At 37.5% G+C, this 20,113-nt stretch overlaps 1 long non-coding RNA gene across 1 annotated transcript; it reads left to right on the top strand.

The window, feature by feature from the left end:
- The first annotated feature begins 2,813 nt into the window (after positions 1–2,813).
- LOC122441028 lies at positions 2,814–19,829 on the top strand. Its single transcript, XR_006269174.1, has 2 exons — positions 2,814–2,951; positions 19,785–19,829. It is a non-coding gene; the product is annotated as an uncharacterized LOC122441028 (long non-coding RNA).
- Positions 19,830–20,113: the final 284 nt, after the last annotated feature.

Raw genomic sequence — 20,113 nt, 5'->3', positions numbered from 1 at the left:
TCTACCTTATACTCAGATACCACTTTAGTGGGGAAAAAAAATGAAATCTAATATACCAAGCTATTCAAAGGAGCCTAAACCAACTTTGATGGTAAATTCAGTCTGAAATTGAAAGAATTTTTTTAAATTTCTGTTTTGTTTTTTAAACTATGGAAGTATAATAATGCATTTACAGACTTCAAAAATACAGAACAAAGGTACATACAGTTCCGCTATATATTACAATTATTTATTTTTTTTTAAGTAGGCAAATCAAGATTTTTAGTTTGGAGTTTCAACATCAAACTCTCAAAAATGAATAGAATGAATAGACACAAAAGGAGAAGGATATGGTAGACTAGAAAACACTATGAATGAAATTAACAGAAATTTTAAATTGAAAAGACATTGTTTAAGCCTAAAAAGAATGGAAAACAATTTTGTTTGGAAAAGATTAGTGTATCAGCTACAGAACAACAGGGCTTTAAGTAATCAGATCAGTTAGAGGCAAAGAAACTATTTTCTCTACTCACCGAAGTACAGGGTGAACAAATGAATTACTTCACTATTCCTCATCTGTCTTTACCCTCCCTTGTATATTCAAGCTTTGCTCTCCTTTTGCTGAAATCAGCATAATGATATGTGCTGTTAACCCTAATATATTTATACTGCGTTTCCGCCCAATGTTCTCTGCCGCCCTCTCCACGGAAGAGCTGTTCACAACTCATCTGCCCTTTGTGGATCCAACACTTCACTTCCCGTTTTCTCTGCAAACCATTCCATCAATGGACCTAGCTTCCTCTCTAGAACTTTGATGAAATTGCTCTTGCCAAAATCACAAAGACCTCATATTGCCGAATTCTCCGGAACCTGCATTCCTATCAGTTTAATCAGAACTAGAGAGAGAGAGAGAGAGTGAGCCCATGGGGCGGCTGGGGAGAGGGAAAGAGGAATAGGAAGACAGAGTGGGGAGGTTGGGGTGGGGGGGGGTAGAGATTAGCACCAGGGGCCATTCCATTGTTCCTAAACTTCTGTCTTTTCTGAGCTTCTTTGATAATGTACTTTCTCACATGATTGATTGCTTTAGGCAGCACTCCATAAACCTGATCATTACACGTGAAATGGCTTGGGGCTGCATGAGAGGCTAGATGCTCTTTCATTTTTCTATTCCTTTCCATCAGTTTCAGCAGCATTAAATCCCAAATGTCTTCTGCATCAGATCCTAGACTTACATTTCTAACTGCTCGCATGTCCCTTGAGTGGGCTCTTCTCCACGTCTATGGGCAAGTGCTCCAGACGGTATATTCCCTGTAGGTCTTGCCACTTTCACTGCAACATGTTAAATTGGACCTTGTCCACCTTAATTATCACCTATTTTCTCAAGATTCTTGGTAAGTTTCCCTTAAAAGCCCAGGCAGATCTTCTCCCACCATCCCTTAAGCATCCGTATCATACACTACCCCCATATGCCTACCCAAGAATTCAAATTCACCAGAACAAATGACTTAAATATTTTCAATGATAATATTTTAAAATATTATTAATCATTAACTATAATAGAAAAATGACCTTTTTTTGTTTGTTTGTTTAGGAAGACATTTTTATCTTAATGCATTCCTGGCTACTATTTTTAAACCAAAACCAAGGATAAAAATAATTTAAAAATTGCAACATCCAAACATAAAATACTAAAACAATTAAGATTAAGAAAGCAATTATTAGTTAAAATGAGACATTAAAAGAAAAACATGACAACAGAATTTGCAATTTAACTTCATTCTATAAATGAAACATCATTGGATGCTTACTAAGGGCCAAGATTCAATAGTTTTGTAAGTGTTTTATATGTATCTAATTTAATCTTCACAACAATGTTATTAAAACTGTTGAGTGTTTATCTTTATTTTACAAGTTAAGACATTGAAATACAGGGTAAAATAAAGTGTCCACATATGAACAACTAGTTAATTGGTGGAATGAAACTGAATTTGAAAACCAGGATTTTTTAATCCAGGACACACAGTTAATTTTTTTTCCAATATGCTATATTGATTGTAAGATTATATCATTATTTGTTATTTTGCAATTTTAATTTTTAAATATATTATTAAATTTATTTACATATTTTATCATTTAAACATGTCTTTTTAACATTGTTTACCACATATTTAGCTTTCTTAAGTCATATTATTTTATAACTTATGTTCAGGAGAAATATTAAAATTGTTTACACAAGACAGATGTTTATTACTCTCTCACATAAAATAAGCTTAGGTAAGAGGTTCTGAGCTTGAAAGAAGCTGCATTCTTATTCAGAGACCTAGATTTCTTCCCAACTTCTGCTCCACCATCTTGGAGCACAGAGGTCAACTCAGCTTGGACAGTAACTATTAGACCTCCAGTTCCAAACCTCAGGTGAGAAGGGATAGAAGGGCAAAGGGGCAGAGTCTTAGCAGAATAATTTTCACAAATTTCTATCACCTCACTGGGGACAAATCAGGCTGGGAAATTCACTTTTTATGTAAGTACGCTTTTACCCAGAAGTCAAGGGATGCCTGGAGTAATAGACACATTTGGCCTTTGAGTACAGAATGAAGCAGGTCAAAGGCTTACGGAGTTTTGCCAAGAGAACGCAGTGGTCATAGCAAACACCCTCTTCCAACAACACAAGAGATGACTCTACACGTGAACATCACTAGATGGTCAATATTGAAATGATTGATTATATTCTTTGCAGCCGAAGATGGAGAGATGCTATACAGTCAGCAAAAACAAGACTGGGTGCTGACTGTGGCTCAGATCATGATCTTCTAATTGTAAAACTCAGACTTAAACTGAAGAAAGTAGGGAAAACCACTAGACCACTCAGGGATGACCTAAATCAAACCCCTTATGATTATACGGTGGAAGTCAGAAATAGATGCAGGGAATTAGATCTGATAGACAGAGTGTCTGCAGAGCTACAGACGGAGGTTCCTAACGTTGTACAGGAGATACTGGCTGAAATCATCTCAAAGAAAGAGAAAAGCAAGAAGGCAAAATGCTTATCTGAGGGGCCTTACAAACACCTTAGAAAATGAGAGAAGTGAAAGGCAAAGGAGAAAGAGAAAGATATATACAACTGAATGCAGAGCTCCAAGGAACAGCAAGGAGAAATAAGAAAGCCTTCTTAAATGAACAATGCAAAGAAATAGAGGAAAACAATATCATGGGAAAGACTGCTACTGCTAAGTCGCTTCAGTCGTGTCTGACTCTGTGCGACCCCATAGACGGCAGCTCATTGGGCTCCCCCATCCCTGGGATTTTCCAGGCAAGAGTACTGGAATGGGGTGCCATTGCCTTCTCCAATGGGAAAGACTAGAGATCTCATAAACAAAATTAGAGACACCAACGGGACATATCATGAAGGATGGGCACCATAAAAGACAGAAACAGCAAGAACCTAACAGAAGCAGAAGATATTAAGAAGAGCTGGCAAGAATATTCAGAAGGACTATACAGAAAAGGTCTTAGTGACCCAGATAAACCACAATGGTATGATCACTCATCTAGAGCCAGACATCCTGGACTGCGAGGTCAACTGGGCCTGAGGAAGCATTACTATGAACAAAGTCAGTGGAGGTGATGGACATCCAGGTGATCTAATTCAAATTTTAAAGATGATGCTGTTAAAGTGCTACACTAAATACGGCAACGACTTTGGAAGACTCAGCAGTGGCCACAGGACTGGAAAAGGTCAGTTTTCATTCCAGTTCCAAAGAAAGGCAATGCCAAAGAATGTTCAAACTACCGCACAATTGTGCTCATTTCACCTGCTAGCAAGGTAATGCTCAAAATCCTTCAAGCTAGACTTCAACTATATGTGAACTCAGAACTTCCAGAGGTTGAAGTTGGATTTAGAAAAGGCAGAGGAATCAGAGGTCAAATTATAATATACAATGGAGCATAGAAAAAGCAAGAGAATTCCTAAAAAAAAAAAAAAAAAAAAAAAAACTACCTCTGCTTCATGGACTACACTAAAGAATTTGACTGTGGATCACAACAAACTGGAAAATTCTTAAAGAAATGGGAATACTAGACTACCTTACCTGCCTCCTGAGAAACCTGTATGCAGTTCAAGAAGCAACAGTTAGAACTGGACACGGAACAAAGGACTGGTTCAAAATTGGAGATGGGGTATGTCAAAGCAGTATATCGTCACCCTGCTTATTTAACTTACATTCATGCATGCTAAGTTACCTCAGTCATGTATGACCCTTTGTGACCTTATGGACTGTAGCCCACCAGACTCCTCCGTCCATAGGATTCTCCAGGTAAGAATACTGGAGTGGGTTGTCATGCCCTCCTCCAGGGGATCTTTCTGACCCAGGGATTGAACCCATGTCTCTTGTGTCTCCTGCATTGGCAGGCAGGTTCTTTATCACTGGCTTACATGCAGAGTACATTATGTGAAATGCCAGGCTGTATAAATCAAGCTGAAATCAAGATTGCTAATATCTGCTGGGTCACAGAAAAAGCAAGAGATTTCCAGATAAGTATCTACTTCTGCTTTATTGACTATGCCAAAGCCTTTGACTGTGTGAATCACAACAAACTGGAAAATTCTTAAAGAGATGGAAATACCAGACCACTTGACCTGCCTCCTGAGAAACCTGTATGCAGGTCAAGAAGCAACATTTAGAACTGGACATGGACAATGGACTGGTTCCAAACTGTGAAAGGACTATGTCAAGGATGGACATTGTCACCCTACTTATTTAGTTTATATGCAGAGTACATCATATGAAATGCCAGACTGGATGAAGGACAAACTGGACTCAAGATTGCTGGGAGAAATAACAATAATCTCAGATGTGCAGATGACACCACCCTTATGGCAGAAAGCAAAGAAGAGCTAAAGAGGCTCTTGATGACATTGAAAGAGGAGAGTGAAAAAGCTGGCTTAAAGCTTAACATTCAGAAAACTAAGATCGTGGCATCTGGTCCCATCACTTCATGGCAAATAGATGGGGAGACAGTGACAGACTGCATCTTCTTGGGCACCAACACCACTGCAGGTGACTGTAGCCATGAAATTAAAGGACACCCGCTCCGTGGAAGAAAATCTATGACACCATAGACAGCATGTTAAAAAGCACAGACATCACTCTCCTGACAAAAGTCATTATAGTCAAAGCTATGGTTTTTCTAGTAGTCGTGTATGGATGTAAGAGTTGGACCATGAAGAGGACTGAGCGCCGAATAACTGATGCTTTCAAACTGTGGTTCTGGAGAAGACTCTTGAGAGCCCCTTGAATAGCAAGTCAGTAGAAATGAAAAAGAAATCGCTAAGATGCTGTCAATCCATCTGGATCAAGAATAAGTTCATTTAATTATTCTCCTGCTTTTCAGCTGAGTTAATATTCACTGTTGCGGAAGTGTTTGACTTCATATAGTTACAAAAAGAATGTTGAATATCAGTCGTATAACAATTGTGGTAAATTATTATACAGAACCCATTTGTTAATTCATAATAAATTTTACCATATTGCAATAGTCTTTAGGGCATGATTAGATAAATATCACTCTCTAGGGTAAAATATCTTTTCTGAGGCAATGTACTCTTTGGAATATAGTTTTGAATCTTTGAAAAACTGTATTATTTTTCCTTTTCTCTGTTATGATCAATCCTCAAGGAGAACAGACTTATAATTTCAGCTAAGGAACTATTAATACTTTATAACAGTTTAATCATTAATTATACCCACCATCCCCTTGATCACATAAAACAATTCTAGTTTTACAAATGAGACTGCTGAAGTAAAATAAGGACCCATTCCTTGCTGGAAAATTCACTCCGCTATTATTAATCCTGAAAATGTTCTTGTTAGTAGATGAACTGCATAAGAGACTTTCTAATTACCCTAAGTTCCATTAAAGTATTTTAATGCTTCATTAAAGCTGATGGATGGTACACACCTTTGATTATTCAGGTACTGATCACCACCAAAGTGTCAGCTAAATAGAGTTCACATCTTAGGATATGTTAGGGCTGTGCCTGCAAGGAATAGATAAAGTCAGTCTTAGGCGCTCTCTCGGGAATTATTTAAGAACTATTTTTATCGTCATATTTTGTTTTAGTATTTCCATTAACGTCTGGAAGTTTAAACTAGGGAAACTGTAAAAAGGCAGACTCTAAACTTGCCAAATGTGTGAATAATAATAAAAAAGATTAAAAACAAAGAAACAAAAGATCATAGGGTTATTTCTCTACCCATTATAACACTCTAAAATATGCATTTGGCATGTCTTTACCAGAACACTGATTTTACTTTTAAGAGAAAATAACTCCTTATGTGAATTGGGAACATGACCAAAATAAAACAGAGGAAGGAAGAATAGCACAATGGTGAAATTCGTTTATAATAGCAAAATCTTTTCATAATTATTTTCTCCAGAGTCTGATAATTTGAAACTCTATGCCAACTAGCAATCAATGAATTATATACAATCAAAAACCAGCTTTTGAAATATCTCTAGTTTTAATGTGCAGTGGGGTTCCCTACTGTTTTTCTCTTCTTGAAATACATAGATGGCTCCTTTGCCTTTGTTGTATTTTATCTGTCGGTCAATTCAAATATTGATTGTTTTTTTCCAATATGTGTTGCATAGCTTTAAATGTTCAAATTTATCCATGATTATATATATATATATATATATATATATATACACATATATACATACATAAAATAGATTAATGCTTTAAGAATAGAGTATATTATCACTTTAGGGAGGACCCTGTGTCAGAATGGGTCAAAATGTCTTGTAGACATTAAAGATTTTGAGAATTGTCTCTACACTTTTTGATCTCAGGAAGAGCTTAATGTCTCTGCATTGTTCATGAAGTTTGCTCCATTGAAAGGATTTCTTAAATTGCTCATTTATAGTGGCTTATGGTAGAATATTGGGAGTTGACTTAGATTAAGTTCCTCATGACACGATATTTACAAACAGTTTCTGTTCAAACAATCCTTTCATTGCTTTTGAACCCACAGAAGAAGGGATGTCCCAAAACTATATATTTCTATGGCAGCCTGGAATTTAATTGATGTCCTTACTTTACTCTATAAGCATAATATGCTGTAAGACCATTAAGATGTAATTTGAGAGAACAGTTTCTGTCAGAAAGAATTAGTGGTTTAGAGTATAGATTCTGGATCCAGGCTGCCTAGGTTTGAAACCCAGCTCCAGCTTTTATTAGCTTTGCAAAATGTCTTTTTTATTCAGCTTTATTAAGGTGTAACTGGAAAAAAAATGTAATATATTTGAAGTGTTCAATGTGATGATTTGATATATGTATATATTGTGAAAGGATTTCCCTCATCCAGTTAAATATTAATAACATTCTTCACCTCACTTATTCTTTCTTTTCTTTCTAGTGAGTACATTTAAGTTACACTCTCTTTCAACAAAGTTCAATTTTACAATACATTGTTATCAACCATATTCTCCAGTGATATATGTTAGATCCTCAGACCTTACTCATATTATAGCCACAGTTTGAACCCTTTTACCAACTTCTTTTTCCATCACCTACCACTCCCTGGCAAGCATCAGTCTGCTCTTTACTATGAATTTGTCTTTCCCCCTCTCCACCAGATTTCAAATATAAATGATAATAAGGCGGTATTTGTCATTCTCTGTCTGACTTATTTCACCTGGCACAATGTCCTCCATCTTCATTGATGGTATCACAAATAACATGGTTTCCTTTCTTTTTAAAGCAGAATAATATTCCATTGTGTGTGTGTGTGTCCACTGACAGTCTCCATGATTTGGCTACTGTGAAGAATGCCGCAATGAATACGGGGGTTCAGATATCTCCTCAAGATAATGGTTTAGTTTCCTTTGCATATATATCTAGAAGTGAGATTATTGGATCATGTGGTAGTTTTATTTTAAATTTATTGATGAGCCTACATACTGCTTTCCTGATTTATTGAACACCCAATGGTGCATTTCCTGACAGATACTTTCCTAACCCTGTCCATGCATTTTAAGTCACTATTCTTGAGATTTTAAAAAGTGCTTCCTCTTTGAAATACCTAAAATGCTTTTGTTTTCCTAACTGAATTCCACTTGAAAGTCATAATGTACCATGCTAAGAATATGGACAAAAATATATGGATGTAAAATATTACAATGTGTTGGAGACATCTGAAACTTGAATGACAAAAATGCCATTTCATAGTCAAATAAAATTCTAAAGAGCACCCTCCACTATTCATAAAAGAGAAATTTGTGTTGACATTTCTAGCGATTCAATATTTTATAATTAGAACATTGATACCCAAAATGAGATTAGAAAATATATTCTACTATAGCCAGTGTTAATTTATAGAATTCATATCTGAATTACATTTAAGATGCTATCTGGGCTTCTCCATTGGAGCTAAACACTCATCAGGTGGCCAACTCACTACCAAAGCATAGGTGCTTATATCAAGAAGATATTTCACCTCAACCACTGACACAGTAATTTGTCTAAGGAAAATAACTGCATATGTGCATGAATATATATATGCATACATAAATATGTGTTAAATACATACATAAATATATGCACACATAAATTATTATGTATGCATGCATATACTGCTTCATATGATTGTTATTCACTAATGTAACATATAAATGTTTATCCATTCAATTATGTAGTATGGAAGATGAAAACTCTGACCATAATCAAAAATATGTTGGTCTGCAAGAGAATGGAATCTAGGGGAAAAAATTAAGATGAGGGAAAAGAAAAAGAGAGGAAGTGCCCAGCTGTGTGTAGTATGAATCATATGTGCAATCTATAAAGATTCATCTTATTTTATACCAGAATACTTGATGTGATTGGAGTGTGTGTGTGTTGTATATGCCAAAGAACAGCAGAAGGAAACTTTGCTTGCAGGATGATGTAGGCAAAAAAGAGTTCGCTTGTGAGAACACAGATGCCATGAGCAAACAATAGTGTGAAACTATCCCTTGGCAATTTTCAAATACTTGAAAATGCTTTGGGCTTTGCCAGATCATGGATCTAAAATTTGAGATAAATTTTACCTGGACTTTTGAGGTGAATATTTTACAAATGTCTTGGCTACATAGCTCCAAGCTAATCCTGAAAGTTGTCAGAAGGGCACAAGATCAAGCAACGATAAATACTTTTCCACCTGCATCATGTTAGTGGGCACAAACATTGTTGCTGTTGTTCTTTTAAATAATTATAGAAGCATCAATAGTAATTTTAACACTGATATCGATAGCTTATAACTAGATTTCATATATTTTTCCTTTAAGTTACTTAATAATTCTATAATAAAGTTTAACCTCATTACTATTTTTAAAGGAATTACATGGTGTTTTAATTGTTAAACTGTCTGCTTCAGGTTAAAAATTTTAAGAGTAGAAGAACTGGAATTAGCATGCTCTTTTTATTACAACTCTCTAAGTGATTCATTGTTCTGGATTAAGAAAGGGAAGAATTGAAGGATTTTTTACTTCTAAAAAATATGGTGGATGTAAATTCACAACTTATATTTTCACTCTGCTGTCAAAAATGACTCTGATGGGAATCATTTAAGTTACTGACAACCAGGCTGATATTTTTGCTTTAGTATATTTCATGGTTACTTATTATTAAAATTGTTTCTGAAAACAGGGTTTTTAATATAATTCCATTTTTTTTTTTTTTGGTCTCATGCAACAAAAATTCCATCTCAAAATCTGACACTAACATTTCTCTTTTCAAAAAACTGGAAAATCAAACCCTAGAGCCTAATATCAAGTATGCAGCATGATTTTTGAAATTTGTAAGTGGTTAGTTGAATACTTTCTGTTCTCATTTTTTTTAGGCTTTTAGAGTAAATATTCCTGCAAGGCTATTTTTTAAAATCAATTCATAACTGCTACTTTTATATATTGCTCTTTCCCCAAATGAAGGCATTTTAGTCAGAAGATTTGTACTTTTGCAAATGGTGCTTTTAACTTATATATTAACAAAGATGATTCAATATTAAGACAGTCAGCTCTGATAGTTGTCAATTTTTAGTTTTCTATTTAAAAATAATTTTTGATTGAAAGAATTGCTCATAGAGTTTACATCATATAATTTCACTCATCTTCAAATGTTAATAACTTACATAGCCATAGAACAATAATTAAAATCTATGAGTTTGTTTCTCTTGATACTAGAGAAATATAAAGCCACTCTAAACTTTAAGTGAATATGAACCTTGGGAACTTATTAAACATAATAACAGAAAAATATGAAGTTTAAGTCAAATTGTTTATTTGGTTGTTTTTCTTTTAACCTTTGACTTACGACTAATTTATTTAGAGCACAACACCAGATGGGAAACAGAATAAGGATGAAGATGTGAATTTATCTTTTTGTGCAAAATTTAAAAAATATTTCACATTCTCTTCATTTAAGATGCTATTAAAATATTTAACATAATTTGGACAAGGAGATAATTTAAGTGTTCTGCTCTTTTTGATCATCTGATTCTCTTGGATTAGACACGTTTGTTTGATTCCTTCTGAAGAATTCCCAAAGCTGAGTGAGCACTATCAAAGTCTTTGAAGCAATGAAAAGACTTACCTTGTGTGGGATTATTTTCCTTCACTATGTGAAGTTTATCAGTTCATCACTAAACATATACTCTGAATATTCTTGCCCAGTAATACATAGTTGTAAACATATATGAATATGCTGAATAACTATAATAAAAGTTAAACTCATCATAATTTCATTTTAAACTTGGTCCATAAATTGCCTGAGTGTTGTGAAAAAAGCTGTTGATAATATTAATTCATTTGAGTCACTACATCGTACCTGTTACCTCTCATTTGCTCCTCTAGACCTCCTTCTAAGATTCTCCTCCTACTTGGCGACTCTATGGGTTATGTCATTGGGATCTGTTGCTCTATCATTTCTGGGGGCTGGGAAGCAGTCAATGGCAAAGCAGGCAGGAAATGGGAGATAGGAAAGTATGATCAAAGGAATCATTCCCTTGACTTCTCTGAAGGGTCACCACAAACCGGCTCCTTTTACCTAAAGGGTGGCCCTGACTCAGCTCTCTCTCTTCAGCTGCAAGTAACCAGTATTGCTGTCTCCTACCTCTGCTCGGGCTTGAGATGTCAAAGCTGCCCATTCATAGTAACCCCGTGACTCTGCACTGTTCTCTGAGATTCACCTATACTTTGCGCTTGTGTGTGTGTGTGTGTGTGTGTAGGGGGAGAGAGAGATACAGGAAAACAGAGAGGGAGAGGGAGAGAGAGGAGACAGAGACATACAAGAGGAACCAAAGATAGACAAAGGGACACAGACAGATTTCAGAAATCAAAGCTCTAAGTTTCACGACTTTTGATAATGCAAATAAAAGAGTATATACAATAAAGACCAAGAAAGGAAGAAAGCCTGGTCAAATCCAGAGGCTCCTGAGCTAGTTTAAAATCATAACCATAAAGAAAGATGCACAGACCAGGTACAGGACCTAGAAAAATAGGTTAATTTGCTGATACTAATTTTTTATTCCTGCCTCTGTTTCCTTGCTTTGGTGCATCTCCTTCAGACCAGATCCTGTTCCCCTTCCCCTCCTCCACCTCCAGGAATACAGCACTTGCCACATGAGGGGGTACCATTCCAAAAAGCAACCTGGGTAAATCCCATTCTCAGCATTTCCATACTTTCCCAAGTTAAGTTATTCATCTCATCTCACCAGTATATATCAATATCACAGATTTTTCACTTTTATTTCCAAGTTTAAGAACATATTACAGCAGTTTGACCTGGAACTAAAATTGTCTTATGCTAGAATGCTTAGTGTCTAAGATATCACTAATTTAACCCCCCTCCCAATTAATATGGTTGCACTTCAATAATAATTTTCTATAGGCCTAAATTCACAGATGATGAAAATATCAGATCTTGGGTAAGAATTAATTGCAATGACTGAGGGGCAGAGTTCTATAATCAAAATGGAAATGATCTAGGGCACAAAGTCCTGGGTGTGTATCCTCACTGGGTGAGTATCCTGGATAAATCCTCCCCTATTTAATAAAAGCAAATATTCTCTAGTTACTATAGCCTTATTAAATTCTATGCAGAATGTTCTGTCATCCTTCAAATCACCCATCTGTTCCCTTGCTATCACATCTGTCTTTGAGAATCTCTGCCCTCAGATGATTCTGTATCATGGAAAATAATTTTCCATGTGAAAAAGTGATGATAAAGCTCAAAGTTATGTAACTAAGGAAGACATGTAAAATCAGGTTAAAAAATACATTTCAGTACAAATTCCCAGGTAACTCAGTGGTAAAGAATCTGCCTGCCAATGTAGAAGCCACAGGAGACATGGGTTCTATCTCTGGGTCACGAAGATCCCCTGAAGGAGGAAATCACACCTCTCTCTAGTGTTCTTGACAGGAGAATCCCATGAACAGAGGATCCTGGCAGGTACAGTCCATGGGGTTGCAAAGACTTGGACATGACTGAGTCACAGAGAAAGCACACATGCAATAATACCCAAGAGACTAAGCCAATAATAATAGTTAACAGTGAATGCTCAGGATATGATGTCCAGACAGTTCATGAACAATTTGAATCATTGTATACAGTAAGTACTTAATAAACATTGGTTGAATAGGTTGAGAAACATCATGGGGACCTGTAACATGCAAGTGATAATCCTTGAGGCCCCATCATGGTATAATCTAGAGTAGTATATTGAGAAAACCTATTTTCATATCTGGCTTGAATATTTATCATTTGGGATTGTCAGTGCCACCATCGGTCTATCTCTTCCTTGAAGAGGGGAAATTTCACAGTCTATTATTCCAAGAAAATGACTGAGTTCTCTTTCTTGCCTGTTTATTTTATCTGCTAGAGGATATGTGCTTCCGAAAGAATTCACCTTGTTCCCAAGAACCGGACTATCTTTTGTGCTGCTTATCTGGGTTTCTTGCTTCTTGACCAAAAGAAAAGAGTCAACACTCAATACGTGTTGGTAGAAAGCAACCCTATCCTTTGTCGTATGTCTGCCTATCACGCACTTTACATGCAAAGCACTAGCTAAATACCTATGTATACATTTTGGACTGTAAGGAAATCAAACCAGTCAATTCTAAAGGAAATCAACCCTGAATACTCATTTGAAGGACTGATGCTGAAGTTCCAATATTTTGGCCACCAGATGTGAAGATCCAACTCATTGGAAAAGACCCTGATGCTGGGAAAGTTGGGGCAAGAGGAGAAGGGGGCTTCAAGGGATGAGATGGTTGGATGGCATCACCAACTCAAAGGATATAAGTTTGAGCAAACTCCGGGAGACAGTGAAGGACAGGGAAGTCTGGCGTTCTCTAGTCGATGGGGTCGCAAAGAGTTGGACATGACTTAGTGAACAACAACAGCAATAATGAATCTAAATACGCAGGCATACTCCACTCCCTAATCTACTCTTCTCCCATCACATACATTTATTTTACTCTTCATTGCAAATCAATGCATGATTCAGAAGTATGGTGATTTGTCTAATGCTTCTAACTAGGAAATATGGAGCTAAGATTTAAATTTAGATTCTTCACAGCACATTAGTAATAGGAAATTAGAATACAAATTGCATGTTCTTAATCTAATGCATAACTTTCTTTTTAATAAGCTCTGCTTCTTGTATGTTTGTGTATTTGTGTGTGCTCAACTGCTTAGCCGTGTCATACTCTTTGGGACCCCTTGGACTGGAGCTCATATGTTCAGCAGTATCTATAATTTTCTTATTGACACTTTTATTTATTTCAGCCATTCTACATTGGTCCTACTATTACATTCCACACTAAAGTTCTTTTTATTTTTTTTAAATTAATTCATGTGTTTGGATCTGGATAAAGCTGAAAAGAAAAAAATAGGGATTTGTGGATAGAATACAGGCTGAACATTTGCATGAGGCAGTTAGAAAGACAAATGGCCCAATGCTAAGTTCTACTGGAAAAAAAAAAAAGGAAAAGGGGAAAAGGTGGAAGGAACCAGCTCAGTGTGAATATTTGAGCCTGCTGTTCTAGCTGGCAGAATATCCATGTGTGGGCAGTTCTTATAGCTTAAAAGCATTCATTTACTCCAGGTAATAAATGCTTAATCATACATTTGCTTTACTTTAAAAGTTCAATATTTTTAACTTCCAATGAGTTTCAAAAATGTAATCCTTAACATAAATCAACATTTTGACTGGGAAAATCTGTGAAATGCTTTTCTCACCACGCTGAAGATGATTTCATTTATAAAATAAATGACATGCCATCAATAAGGAGGGTTGAGCTGACAAAGACAAGCCTTACTCTCTATAAATTATATATATATATATATATGCAACTTCTTTATTGCACAATTCATCAAAATGAATTGATTTTAATTTTTGTCTCCAATCATTGCCTTCTATTATGCTTCCTTGCATCTTTTTCTTTCCCTTAATTACATTTTGTACAGCTCCCATTACTTTGTGTTCACGTTCAAGTAGGTAAGATGCCTAGTCAAATTAAAAGAATCTCCTCCACGTTTTACTTACTATGAGCTGTTCCCTCTCCCATCAGCGCTGGTTAGCCTTTAGGGGGAGGGACTTGGGGAGAACAAGCAGACTGTATTCTTTTCCTGAAACTGCCCCCTCTCTCAGTCTTCTTTGTCCCACTCCCCCACCTTTTGTTTTTCTGGGTTTCCATTTCCCTATCAAGTTCATGTGGAAAGAGCAATAGGTCTGAGATGCAAGTGCCTTGTGCATATGTAGTTGTCCACTATTGTAGACCCTGGCTTGCTCCCATTTCTTTTCTGGTTAAGACAGAGTATGTGTGTTCTGTGTGAGAGAGGGAACAAAAAGTTGTTTATCAAGAGGATGCCATGTGTGAGTGAATACTTGAGGGAACCCTGCAGGGGAAGAACCTTCCACACAACTTCCCAAGTTAAGAAAAGTAATAAAGCATGGTCCACAATGATCTACAGGACAGAATCTTTGTTCAGCTGCCGGCCTTCTAAGTGGTGGATCTTAAGTGGCTTCAAAGTGGAGTCTTTTCACGGGGTCCACTTGAGCCCTTGGACATTTCCTTTATCTTCAGTATTCTAAGACAGTGCAATGCTGGCTGTCCCCTTGGCCTTCCCATGTCCACATTCTCCTTTTCAATGATCTCTCTTTTCCAGGTTCAAATAATAAGCCCAGGGGATAGATCCATCAGTGAGTGCATAAGTAGACATCTAATCAGGGAAAGATGCCAGTCAACACAATTGCTTCAGTCCTTTTTTATAACAGAATAATGATTGTATATTTAAATCCAGTTGCAAGTTCTAGTAGCCAATTTCAGTAGGATAAGAAAAATACCAGTTAAGATAACATAAAACATAAAAGCAAATAAAATCATGTTTTAAAAGAGATAAAAGAAACTATTGATTCTGGAAACCAAGTGAAACAAGAAAGTTGAATTGTATGGATGTGTTTAAATTTTGCGGTCTATGGAGATATGATTAGAAACCTACAGGTCAGGGTGTTAAGTGCTACCTGGAGGAGAAGATAGCATTAGGCTTAGTAGAAACAGCTAGAACAAAGGCCGGCTTTGCTCACAGACTAGAAAACTGAGACCATCTGATCCACACGTGAAGTCAAGGGAGGAGAATCAGTCATGAGAAATTGGAAACAGAGTCTGTCACTCATGAATGTGAGATCTGGAGTCGCGTTGCAACCTGGGAATAGAAGCCAACTCCAAAATTAGATAATGGCCAACAACATGTTCAAATCCAGTTGCTACTTTAAAACAGTATAAGCCAGAGGGACAAAATGATTTTGAAGGAAATGTTTTTAGAATGAACTCATATGGAACCCTCTACAGAGGGGAGCAAAAAGGTATCACTCCTCAAAGATGAACCAAAAATTGCCAAAGCCATCTCTTAAGCCAATAATCTATCATGAAGGAGAGTCAATTCTATAAACAGGAGGTTTAGCAGCCCCAGGAAATAGCTAAAGAGATTATAAAGGCATTATAAAATTATGAAAAATATTAAAGACATTCTATGATAAATGCTGCTTATTCATTGATAGGTAGTACAGAATATTTGAAAAATAACTCAATATAACGTCTAAAATGGAAAATTTAGTAATTAAATTTTAAATAGCATTTAAAAGATATATACTATTATATAACAGATTTGCAGTAATAACTCAGGTAACATAGTATAGGAATTTTGAAGGTGGAAAATACTGAGGAGATGTTAAAAGTGCTAAGGATACACTGAGACAATCCAGATGGAGGAAAAAAAAAAAGAAGTGTCAGCAATACTGCAAGATAATATTCAGTGTTTTCTAGGGGCAGAGAGATTACTGAGTCCTTACACTGACTGTACCTCAATTTCAAACATAAGAATCTAATCCTTACCCTATACACATTGTAGGGAGAATGCAGAACAGTAAATTTAGAGAAAATCAAAAGCACTTCAATAGACTGACAGAATACTTCTCACTAATAAGAATAGATGCCTGAAGACAAATGATTAACACGTTCAAATAGCTGAGGGAACATCAAGCAGTCACTAGACTTCTATGTCCCTTTAGATTATCATACAATAATAAGAAGAAAAGAAATAGCTTTTAGATTACATTCAGAATTTCATAAATAAAAAAATACTAACAGTGAATTTCACAGGAATAAAAAAGGAAGAAGTTGCATACAAGGGAAAGAAACAGTAAATCAAGGAACCAGTAAATATATTAGCTAACTTGTTACTCATTTGCTGAAAAATTTCAGATAATTTAAAACAGGTCAGAAATAATATTAATATTATGTAAAAATAATATGAAATACCAAAGGAGAAGATCTGAGATAAAACATTTTATGTTTCCTGTACTGTGCGCTAACTTCTATTTTGTCATAGTCAAGAATGCATATTAATAATTTATAAAGACAAATAAAATTCAAACTAGAGTGGCTTTAAAAAGAAGAGTAATGAAGAAAACACGATGCATCCCGAGGGAAAGCAAGATTGGAAAATATAAACTAAAATGGTATATAAAGAAACAAAATAACATAGAAAATGTCCAAATATATCAGAAATAACATGTATGTGACTTGAGGCCTTCCCGTGTGGCTCAGCTGGTAAAGAATCTGTCTGCAATGCAGGAGACCTGGGTTCTCCTGGGTTGGGAAGATTGCCTAGAGAGGGGAAAGGCTACCCACTCCAGTATTTAGACTTCCCTGGTGGCTCAGATGGTAAAGTGTCTCCCTGTAATGTGGGAGACCCGGGTTTGATCCCTGGGTCAGGAAGATCCCCTGGAGAAGGAAATGGCAACACACTCCAGTATTCTTGCCTGGAGAATCCCATGGACAGAGGAGCCTGGTAGGCTACGGTCCATGGGGTTGCAAAGATTCAGACGTGACTGAACAACTAAACTTTCAACTTTCATCAGACCTAAGGGCTTCTCTTGTGGCTCAGCTGGTAAAGAATCCACCTGCAAAGTGGGAAACCTGAGTTGGATCCTTGGGTTGGGAAGATCCCCTGGAGAAGAGAAAGGCTACCCACTCCAGTATTCTTGGTAAGGGCTGGAGCAGTGGCTTCATGGCGCTCCAGCAACTATGAGGAGATACGCCAGGCCCAAGAACAAAGGAGAAGTCACAGCAAGACAGTAGGAGGGACAAAATCACATTAAAATTCAAATGCCATTCCCGCCAGAGACGTTCAGAGGGCTCAAACAATCCTTGTGTGCACCAAGACCCAGAGACCCCACAGAGACTGAGCCAGACTGTGTGTGACTGTCTCCTGTGGAGGCGCAGGTCACCAGCACACTGCGGCAGGGGCAGGGGCTCTGGGCGCAGTAGACCTGGGCATGGCATAAGCCCTCTTGGAGGAGGCCTCCATTAACCCCACCATCAGTTCAGTTCAGTTGAGTTCAGATGCTCAGTTGTGTCCAACTCTTTGTGACCCCATGGACTGCAGCCACCAGGCCTCCCTGTCCATCACCAACTCCCGGAGTTTACTCAAACTCATGGCCATTGAGTTGGTGATGCCATCCAATCATCTCACCCTCTGTCATCCCCTTCTCCTCCCACCTTCAATCTTTCCCAGCATCAGGTCTCTTCCAATGAGTCAGTTCTTTGCATCAGGTGGCCGAGCCACAAGAACTTACACAGGTCCGGGGAAACAGACTCTTGGTAGGCACAAACAGAACCTTGTGTGCACCAGGACCCAGGAGAAGGGAGCAGTGACCCCACAAGAGACTGACCCAGACTTGCCATAAGAGTCCAGGAGTCTCCAGCAGAGGAGCGGGTCAGCGGTGGTGGACTGCCGCAGGGCTGGGGGCCCTGAGTGCAGCAGTGCCTGCATGGGACCATTTGAAGGAGGTCGCCATAATCTTCATTACGTTTGGCCCCAGGTAAATAACAGGGAGGGAACACAGCCCCATTCATCAACAGAAAATTGGATGACCCATGTTCCCTCTTGGTCAGTCTCTCCCATCAGGAAGATTCCATAAGCCTCTTATCTTCTCCAACAGAGGGAGACAGAATGAAAGCCACAATCACAGGAAACTAACCAATCTGATCACATGGACCACAGGTTAGTCTGATACAATGACATATGAGCCAGGACGTGTAGGGCCACCCAAGATAGACAGGTCATAGCAGAGCATTCTGACAAAACGTGGTCCACTGGAAAAGGGAATGGCAAACCACTTCAGCATTCTGACCTTGAGAACCTTATGAACAGTATGAAAGGCAAAAAGATAGGACACTGAAAGATGAACCCCCCAGGTTGGTATGTGCCCAGTATGCTACTGGAGATCAGTGGAGCTATAACTCCAGAAAGAATGAAGGGACGGAGCCAAAGCAAAAACAACACCCAGTTGTAGATGTGACTGGTGATAGAAGCAAGGTCTGATGCAATAACAACAATATTGCATAGGAACCTGGAATGTTAGGTCCATGAATCAAGGCAAATTGGAAGTGGTCAAACAGGAGATGGCAAGAGTGAACATTGACATTTTAGGAATCAGCAAACTAAGATGGACTGGAATGGGTGAATTTAACTCAGATGACCATTATATCTACTACTGTGGGCAAGGATCCCTTAGAAGAAATGGAGCAGCCTTCATAGTCAACAACAGAGTCCGAAATGCAGTACTTGGATGCAATCTCAAAAATGACAAAATGATCTCTGTTCGATTCCAAGGCAAACCATTCAATATCACAGTAATCCAAGTCTATGCCCCAAACAGTAACACTGAAGAAGCTGAGGCTGAACGGTTCTATGAAGACCTACAAGACCTTTTAGAACTAACACCCAAAAAAGATGTCCTTATCATCATAGGGGACTGGAATGCAAAAGTAGGAAGTCAGGAAACACCTAACAGGCAAATTTGGCCTTGGAGTATGGAATGAAGCAGGGCAAAGGCTAATAGAGTTTTGCCAAGAGAACACACTGGTCATAGCAAACACCCTCTTCCAACAACACAAGAGGAGACTCTACACATGGACATCACCAGATGGTCAACAGTGAAATCAGATTGATTATATCCTGTGCAGCCGAAGATGGAGAAGCTCTATAAAGTCAGTAAAAAACAAGACTGGGAGCTGACTGCGGCTCAGATCATGAACTCCTTATTGCCAAATTCAGACTTCAATTGAAGAAAGTAGGGAAAACCACTAGACCATTCAGGTATGACCTAAATCAAATCCCTTATGATTATAGAGGGGAAGTGACAAATAGATTCAAGGGATTAGATCTGATAGACAGAGTGCCTAAAAAACTATAGACAGAGGTTCATGACATTGTACAGGAGGTAGGGATCAAGACCATCCCCAAGGAAAAGAAATGCAAAAAGGCAAGACGGTTGTCTGAGGAGGCCTTACAAATAGCTGTGAAAAGAAGAGAAGCGAAAAGCAAAGGAGAAAAGGAAAGATATACCCATTGAATGAAGAGTTCCAAAGAATAGCAAGGAGAGATAAGAAAGCCTTCCTCAGTGATCAATACAAACAAACAGAGGAAAACAATAGAATGGGAAAGATGAGAGATCTCTTCAAGAAAATTACAGATACCAAGGGAACATTTCATGCAAAGACGGGCATAATAAAGAACAGAAATGGTAGG

The sequence above is a fragment of the Cervus canadensis genome, chromosome 4 (assembly GCF_019320065.1).
Source record: "Cervus canadensis isolate Bull #8, Minnesota chromosome 4, ASM1932006v1, whole genome shotgun sequence".
Taxonomy (NCBI): Eukaryota; Metazoa; Chordata; class Mammalia; order Artiodactyla; family Cervidae; genus Cervus; species Cervus canadensis.
The sequence above is the reverse complement of the archived record's forward strand: the minus strand, read 5'-3'. Positions and strand labels throughout refer to the sequence as shown.